We start from the raw sequence: 9,512 nt of genomic DNA on the forward strand, positions 1-9,512 counted from the left end.
TCAAAAACAGTTTCTTTTTGATCGATCATCCGACTACCTACTCTGCAACATTGAGCGTTTGTTTTTAGAGGATATGTTGCTGAACTGAATTTAAACCAGAACGATGAAAACGGTGAAAACAATTTTTTTGAAAACCTATACAAGCGATCGCTCAAATAATGCTCTTGGCCAGGGAAGATTTGCCATAACATGGTAAAAAAACAAGGAGGAGGCTGGTTTTAACACACACCTGTCCTACTCAACCAAGGCCAGTTTTATAAAGCGAGCCTGTAGCGCGTGTGTATTACCATTTCCCAAACACCAACCCAGGCTTAGAAAATAATAAAGCGCTTTTTCCATTTCTCCATGTTCTCTGTATCATCATCTAAAATCTCTTAGATATTTAGACCAAGATGAAAATACCAGATTCCATTCTAGCTTTATAAACTTTGCATCAAATTAAACCAGAAAACTCCGCTTTTCATCGTTATGTTTTTTGATGTATCAAATCAATTATCAATTCTCCATCTAGAATGTAAATATAAAAAGGATAAATAAGAAATCAAATTTAACAATATTACAGATCTTAACTACAGATTTTTTTTTATAAAACATTGTTCACCAAGACAGAATTTTAACCAAGAACGGAGTGAGAAAATGCCCTATCACTTTTCTCTGGGGTTTTGTTTTGTTTGGAGTAATTAGCCATCCCTGTATTTATTCAGCCTTCTCCTAACTCAGCCAACTAGCTTGAAAACATGCAAGGATGTCTGGTTTATTTTTTATTAATTAAAGATAACAATAAAAGAGAATTTTTAAGTTTGCTGGACTCTGATCCTGAATGCACTGGCCGAAATCAAAAGTAAAATTAGATTACTACAGAGAAAGGGCAGAAACCCACCAGATTCCAAATGTTGTCCTTCCGCTTAGAAATAATCATTTTGATGCAGTGAATGTTTCAATCTGAAGACGCTGCTCCAAGATTGTCATCAAACACAGGTCAAGAGGGAACCAAAAAATCACGGAGAACATTTACATGTATGCGTGGGAATGTTGCCTCTCATTGTTCAAAATACAACCTCGTTTAAAGTATCACTGAAGCATTGTTTGAAATACAACCATATTGTTATGTCCTTGTAGGGAAGCCCAATTCCTTGACTAGAAAGAAGTCTTGAAAGGATGTAGCAGGAAACTTTGCAAAGTAGGGGACCTAAAAGAAATGGAACATAAACCTGATCAAGACTTGACACCAGTGTTCAGAACACACAGCGACACAGGAGGATGTCACACAACGTGTAATCACCAAAATCCAGGCTGTGACAAACTCGATGGGGTGGACAATCCAGTTTTTTCAATAAATAAATAATATGAGAAAAAGAGAGAAATGGGGGAGGAACCTACAGATGAGAAGATGTTGAAGGGACATGTAGCGACAACTACAATCTATGGATCTCAGTCTGGATGGGGGCCAAAAAGTTGGACAATTGTGAAAATTTGAACATCGGCCTCTTTATGTTAACAAGGAATGACTGTTGATTATTTTTACGTGTGACCCTGATTTCATTATCTTTAAAAGAAAGAGTGCTTCTCTTTTATAATAGTACCCCTGGGATGGTAAGATTTGCTTCAAATAATCTGCAGGGGGATGAGGACATAAGAGTCGAGATTGGCAGTGAATTAATTTATTCGGCCTTCTCCTAACTCAGCCAAATAGCTTGAAAACATGCAAAGATGTCTGGTTTATTTTTTGTTAAATAACTTGTTAACTCATGTTAAAATTGAGTGATGGAGACATAAAAGGTCATCATTCTAATCTATTTTTGTACATATTTGAAATTTGCAATAAGAAAAAGTAAAAAATGACCTGGCCTGGTGATTTACACCTGTAATCCTAGAACTTTGGGAGGCTGAGGCAGGAGGATCGCTTCAGCTCAGGAGTTAGAGACGAGCCTGAACAAGAATGAGATCCTGTCTCTACTAAAAGTAGAAAAATCACCCAGGTGTTGTGACAGGTGCCTGTTGTCCCAGCTACTCTGGAGGCTGAGGCAGGAAGATTGCCTGGACCCAGAAGTTTGAGGTTGCTGTGCGCTAGAATGAGGCCATGGCATTCTAGCCAGGGTGGCAAAGTGAGACAAGAAAGAAAGGAAGAAAGGGGTGGCACCTGTGGCTCAGTGAGTAGGGCACCGGCGCCATATACTGAGGGTGGCGGGTTCAAACCCAGCCCCGGCTGAACTGCAACCAAAAAATAGCCGGGCATTGTGGTGGGTGCCTGTAGTCCCAGCTGCTCGGGAGGCTGAGGCAGGAGAATCGCTGAAGCCCAAGAGTTAGAGGTTGCTGTGAGTCCTGTGACATCATGGCACTCTGCTGAAGGCGGTAAAGTGAGACTCTGTCTCTACAAAAAAAAAAAGGAAGAAAGGGAGGGAAGAGGGAAGGGAGGAAGGTAGGGGGGAGGGAGAGAAAAGAAAGAAGAAAATGAAAAAGTGGGAAGAATTGGGAGGATGTTGAGAAAGGGGAGCTCTCACACACAGGATGTAGGAATAGGAATTTTGCCTCCACTTTGAAGAAGTATTTGTCATTTTCAAGCAGAATATGTACTTATCCATCCTACCATTCCACTTCTAGGTTTTCAGAAAACTGAAGTTCTAAGAGGCTGATTACCCTTTAAATAGCTTTTTAACTCCAAGTCTATTGCCTTTTAATATTTTAAAATTATTGACTCCAATAAGAAATCACACAAGCTGTGTTTAGGGGGAGAAGGTGAAGATAAACTGGCTGCAAGTCCTGTATATATCATTTTTTATGTTTTGTTGTTGTTGTGAGATATTTTTGGCCCATACAATATCCAGGTTTACAGGAACAGCTCACGTATGCAAAAGACAACTTCAGTGTGAGAGATAACAAAGCACAAATGGGCATAATTGAACTCTAAATAGGAGGGAAGGCGGGCGGTAAGTGGAAATGGGAGCAATGCCCAGGTCTGGAAAGGTACTCGTGGTCTTTCCCTTCTTAAGCTGAGCGGTAGGTGTGTGCATTTTTATGCTATTTTGCATCCTATTTTGTAGCCCTGAAATATTAAATAATAAAAAAGAAAAAAATGAACACCAGCTTCAGTGATGGGTCTGAGAACAGCAAAAATGTAACAAAGCCTTTCTTCTTGGCACACAGGCACTCTTCAAGTGGAGTTTATGTTCTTGTTTATGGCATTACTGGGTTCCTTTCCCCCTAAATTGAAAAGCAGTTTTCTAGATGTAGAAATTCAATTTGCAGACTCACACAACCAGTCTGGATTTTGTTGTTTTATGTGTAAAAAGAATAGCAGAGGATTTGTGAGAGGATCCATCTACCCGTAAACTATCAGACCTGGAGAGAGTATATAGGGAGAGCACGCTCAGATTCTCAGCTGAGCGAAAGCAAATGACCCCCGGACAGGTGCCCCCACAACACCTCTATTTACTCCTGGCACAGAATTTAAAGAGTTTGAAAAAACAGATGAGCCTTGGAATCCTAGTTGTAACCTTCTTAGAACCTGGTGAAAGAGCTGGGTTTCCCTCCCCTGCTCCTGTTCTATTCCTGGTAGAAGTTTTGGATTAGTAGCCCAGAAAGCAAAATCAACAATTTTTGATTTCTGAAATCAAGCTAAAAAAGACGGTGCAGGAGCGCCATCTATTGACCGCTACGGAATTCTACACAGAAACTAGGATACGTCCTGAAGTCCTGAAAAAGTGGGCTGAAGCGTAAAATAAAAGCGCTACACTTCAAAAGAACGTTCACCTACCTCCCCCCTCCGTGGAGGGAGGGGGATTAATGGGATTACACCTGAGGTGCATCTTACAAGGGTATATGTGAATCCTAGTAAATGTGGAATGTAAAGGTCTTAGCAAAATAACTAAGAAAATGCCATGAAAGCTATGTTAACTAGTGTGATGAAAATGTGTCAAACGGTCTATGAACCAAGTGTATGGTGCCCCATGATCATACTATTGTACACAGCTATGATTTAATAAAAAAAAAACAAAACCCAAAAGAACGTTCATAATTAATTTTATTTTATTCTTTAACTAAGTATTAAAGGGGACCATGTAACAGTGCAATGCTGTAAAAGTTGTCTTTCAATTCATGAAGTTATTTTTTGTTTCACAAACTACCACTCCACTTTTACAAACTGCTACAACGCTGTAGTATCAACTCACAGAAAGTGTAATAAAATATCTTCCACTTCAGAATGGTGTGGTATGAAGTGCAAGTTAAGATTTCAGGAAGGGCCCAACGGAAAATGCTTAACTCCCAGCTTTCAAGGGACAGGAACCCTTGTTCCTAGCTTTTGCCTATTTCTGTGGTGTCAATACTCCCACCATGGTCAAGGGCAATGAGGAAAACAGGGGGCTGTTGCTCAGGGAGGCTCAGGCTCTAGCACACACCACTTGGCCTGACTTGACCATTAAGTGGCTACTGAAAGCGCAAATCACGTCACCTCTGCAGACATTAATTTTTCCACCTCTAAAAAGAATGGTAAATCATCACCGAAACAGTTTTCAACTTATATAATTCTAAGGAAAGAAGAATTTGTCTCAGTTAACGAGGACAGCAGCAACACTTCTGAAGGCCAAGCTCTCTGCTTTGAAAAAGGGCCATGGCAGCCACCCCCACTCCTCACTCCCCGTGGGAGAATCCCCTCTGCCTCAGCCATGGAGGGTAACAGGGGGTGCAGATGTTGTTGAGTTTCTTACTGATAGCTGTGAGGGAAAGAGTCAGGCTCAAAGTTGGAAAGAGAATTGCAGTCACTTGGTGAGGAAAATTTAAATTTTACTTTGCAAGACTGTCCTCATCCTATTGACTGAGCTACTTACAATAATAAAAACGTCTGAATGATAAAGACACAGGCCCAGCCCTCCAAGAACTGAGGTGGACTCTGGCCTGGCCATGGGTCTCATTTGCAAAACGGCACCTCTAATAGCAGAACAGGGAAAGGACCTGTGAGGAGAAAGGAAGCCACAGCAGTGACTGATCACTCATCTTTACAGGGCATGTCTAAAGTAGCTCTACTTAGCGCAGTCTTGACGGGAGGACAGTCAAGGCTTGAACTTCAGGGACCTCCTAACTTCCACAGGAAGGTCTCAGCAGGCTGTCCAAGATGGAGGAGAGAATCCTTGGAAATACGGTCTGAGATCCCCCCCAGGTGATTCTGATCCACATCACAGGTGAGACCATAATCCACTTATCTGTTCTTTTTTTTTTTTTTAAACAAGGATCTGCTTGTTTCCAGTTTGGAGTTGTTTTAAAAATAATTAAAATTTGGCAGCACCTGTGGCTCAGTGAGTAGGGCACCAGCCCCATATACCGAGGTTGTTGGGGGTTTGAACCTGGCCCTGACCAAACTGCAACAAAAAACAGCTGGGCGTTGTGGTGGACGCCAGTAGTCCCAGCTACTCGGGAGGCTGAGGCAAGAGAATCACCTAAGCCCAGGAGCTGGAGGTTGCTGTGAGCTGCGATGCCACAGCGCTCTACTGAGGGTGACAAAGTGAGACTTTGTCTCAAAAAATAATAATAATTAAAATTTATCTATTGACCATCAGATTGCTTAATATATTAATAGACCTATGAAAGATTTTGATTGAAAACTGATTTTCAAAAATCAAACCCCTTCTAAAATATTAAAATAGTATATACACATGTACAATAAAGTACAAAAGATACAAACTCTCCATCTTTTTAATGTGTGAACAGTATTCCATGGTAGACATATACCACAGTTTATTGATCTGTTCATGTGTTGAAGGGCACTTGGGTTACTTCCACACCTTTGCAATTGTGAACTAAGTTGGTACAAACATTCATGTGAAAATATCCTCTTGGTAAAATGCCTTTTTTTCTTTTGGGTACCCAGCTAATAATGGGATTGCAGGGTCACATGATAGTTCTACTTTTAGCTCTCTGAGGACTCTCCCTACTCCTTTCCATACAGGCTGTTCTAGTTTGCAGTCCCACCAACCCCGCCAGGTAAGGGCTGGAGGTTCAGGGGCTTCCTACTTCTTTCCTGCAGATCAGCACAGAGCACAGTTGGCTGCTATTATATCACTTGGCCAGCAGGGGCAGCATTGTCAAGAACTTCCACTATAATTCAAGACTGAGAAATCAGCTGTTACACTTCCGAGTGCTAGAATTTTTTTGTCAGTGCGTACTCTCCTGATGTCCATCAGAAGGACATTTTAGTTTTATGGCATCCGCAGAGAGTTGGAGAGAGAAAGGTACGTTATCTCTAGCTGCCTTGAAGAGTTAACAAGGTATTTTCACCTGCAGAACAGGTACTATTTCTCCAAATTGCTGCCTAACACTCACTGGACCATAGAGAGAGAAAAGAGAAGAATCATCGGGCTATTTAGGAGGTAGATCATGCATGCTTACCTCATAGAAAACTCTGGAAAAAACCAATATCCTTTTGGGCAAGTGAGCCAGAAAAAAGGGGGGGAGCGTTTGAAGTTATTCATTCTCTTTTTTTTTTTTTTTTTTTTTTTTGAGACAGAGCCTCCAGCTGTCACCCTGGGTAGAGTGTTATAGCATCACAGCTCACAGCAACCTCCAACTCCTGAGCTCAAGTGATTCTCCTGCCTCTACCTCCCAAGTAGCTGGGACTACAGGTGCCCACCACATACCCGGCTATCATTGTTGTTTGGCGGGCCCAGTCTGGATTCGAACCCACCAGCTCAGGTGTATGTGGCTAGCGCCTTAGCTGCTTGAGCCACAGGCACCGAGCCAAAGTTATTCATTCTCAATTCCTTTTTCCAGTCTCACTGATTAGAGAAGTCACTTCCTCCCTCAGGTCAAAGGGCAGAGACGATTTTCTCGTACATTTTTTCCTCTTAGAGGCTTAATCTCCACTCCCAGCAACTCCATGGAAATCAACAGCATGACATAAGCATTTTCCCGGAATAAATTATATATGGACACCAAAAAGCATTTTTTGGTTCCCAATAAAAGTCTAGTGAATTATTTGGTGTATGCCTTAGATTATCTAGAAGTTCCTGAAGACTTGATCCAGAATTCTTCAGCTTGTGAAAAACCTACCCAAAAGTAAATACAAATATGTTTGAATTTTGGTTAAAAAGAAATTTATGGTTGGAGCGATAGCGTGACGAGAAACCGTCAGTTGGTTAGAAAAGGAGTTATGGGGAGTAATAATGGCTAAGCTGAATGATGAAGAACACAGTAAGTGTTCACGATCCCTTGAGGGGGGCAGGGGTAACAAGTAAACTTGGGCAACCTGTTACTTTCTACTGCTCTGTACTGATCTGTGATGCAGGGAGAGTGGGTTAGATGATTTCTCAGATTTCCTCTGATTCTAATAGTCTGTGCTCCTGAATTAATGTCTAGTGTCCTCTAGATTTCTCTACATCGCATATTCCTTCCATGGATAATGTTATGAATTTCACTGTGTTTCCCCCCAAATTCATATGTTGAAGCCCTCATCCCCAGTGCCTCGAAACATGACTGTCGTTGGAGATAATGCCTTTAAAGAGGTAATTAAGTTAAAATGAGACTATTAGTGTGTTAATCTAATCTGCTGGTGTCCTTATAAGAAAAGGAGATTAGAACATACTTACCCCTAAGATGCAACAAGAACATGGCCATTTGGCAAGCCTGGGACAGCAGCTGCAAAGGAGCCCAACCCTGCTGGCACCTTGGGCTTCCAGCCTCCAGAACTGGAAGAAAATAAAGTTGTGTTGTCAGCCACCTGCCATGTACTTAAAGCCTGATGAAACCAAGCACCTGGATGCTGGTCTCAGGAGAGTGGCTCCGTGGAAAGGAATATGCCCTTGGATAGAAATGGAAACCAGTCTTCTAAGGAAAACCTCACAAGAATGGAAAAACAACATATGTGCTCAATACCACATGGAAACTAACCAATCAACACTTCATTGCACATATGGAAGTCAATCTCAGTGGAAATCAAGCTTGGTGGGGAGGAAAGGGAAGGGGATAAGTAGATTCACACCTGTTGGTCCAGTGCACTGCTGGGTGAAGGACGGCGCAATTATAACTTTGAGTCAATCTGCACGAGGTATGTAAACAAAAATGTGTACCCCCTAATATTCTGAAATTTAAAAAAACAAAAGAAATAAAAAGAAGAAATAAAAAAATAAAACAAAAGAAATTTGCCTGCATAAGAAAGAGAGAAAGAAAAGGAAAAGGGAACATGCCCAACTCCAAAAAGATCAGAAATGTAAGATCAGAAAAAAAAGAAAAAGAAAAGTAAGAACAATCTTTACATATTTTCTCATGAAGTGGTAGCAAACCAGAAATTACATTGTATATAGCACACACAAAAACGTCCTCTAAAAATCCTCTGAATTCATTTTTCTCCCTGAAGCCCCACATCTCATGGTAATAGGTTACCATCTCTCCCTGTCTTTTTTTCTCTCCTTCAAAATGAAAAGTAAAAAGTTCCTCAAAACTCTTCATCTTCTAAGATATTTTATCCTTACTGAATCACCAGGAGCTTTCTTACACATCTAAATTTGAACTTCTTTAGACTGCTCCCAATCCTTCACACCTGTCTTCCATCAACACAACAACAACAACAACAACAAAAAACAGTAAATCCAAACAACCCTTAGGTCTTTTCTCTTTAAAAGCCAGGAAAGAATGGAGAATTTCCAATATGTGCACATTAATAGCTTTGATGTGATTTTTGTTCCATTGAGTGTAACTCCATTTTGTTTGGAAAGTGAAAAATTTAAGAAACCTGTTTAATAGGGAGGCTGTGCAAATTGCTAGAACAACCACCTTGTATTTTTTAGCTTGTGTTTTAAATTCTTTTCTTTATAATTCATAAATTACCATTTGTCTGAGTGAATCAAAATAGTTGTTTTGGTTTCATATCGAAAGAGTTTAAAATAAATATTGAATCATTCAATAGCAACAATGAAGCAACACTTTTGGTAATTAAATTATTCAAGGAAATAAGTTATTGGCTTAAGAGGAAAACTCATTCTTTAATTTAGAAAATAACAGGAAATTTCTTTTTTTTTTTGGCCGGGGCTGAGTTTGAACCCACCACCTCCGGCATATGGGGCCGGCGCCCTACCCCTTTGAGCCACAGGTGCCACCCCCAATAACAGGAAATTTCTATAATGAAAATAATGTTTTCAAGACCATGATGAATTCCCACAAGTCACTAGAAATGTTCAACATTTTGCGGTCTTCCAAAGATAAAAGTCCACAATTCTAAGGCAGGCCGTGTATTCTTACTTAACACTTAGATTCCAATAAAGAAAAAAATAAATAAAAATTAAGAGAGAGAGAGAGAATCTAGTTAGTTCTCTGCCAGCTAGAATAAAAAATTATTCTAATATGAATGAGTAATGCTACTTCTGATAGACTGTCCAATGAACATAAAGATGGTTTACATAAGGAGACCCATCAACACAAAAGGATCCTTTCAAAAGAAATCAGCAGGAATTTCAGCTGCTATAGACACTACTGGCCAATTCCAAGTATAAATAGTATTTTCTATTTCAGAGAAATACATTGTATCT

This window comes from Nycticebus coucang, chromosome 20 (assembly GCF_027406575.1).
Source record: "Nycticebus coucang isolate mNycCou1 chromosome 20, mNycCou1.pri, whole genome shotgun sequence".
Lineage (NCBI taxonomy): Eukaryota > Metazoa > Chordata > Mammalia > Primates > Lorisidae > Nycticebus > Nycticebus coucang.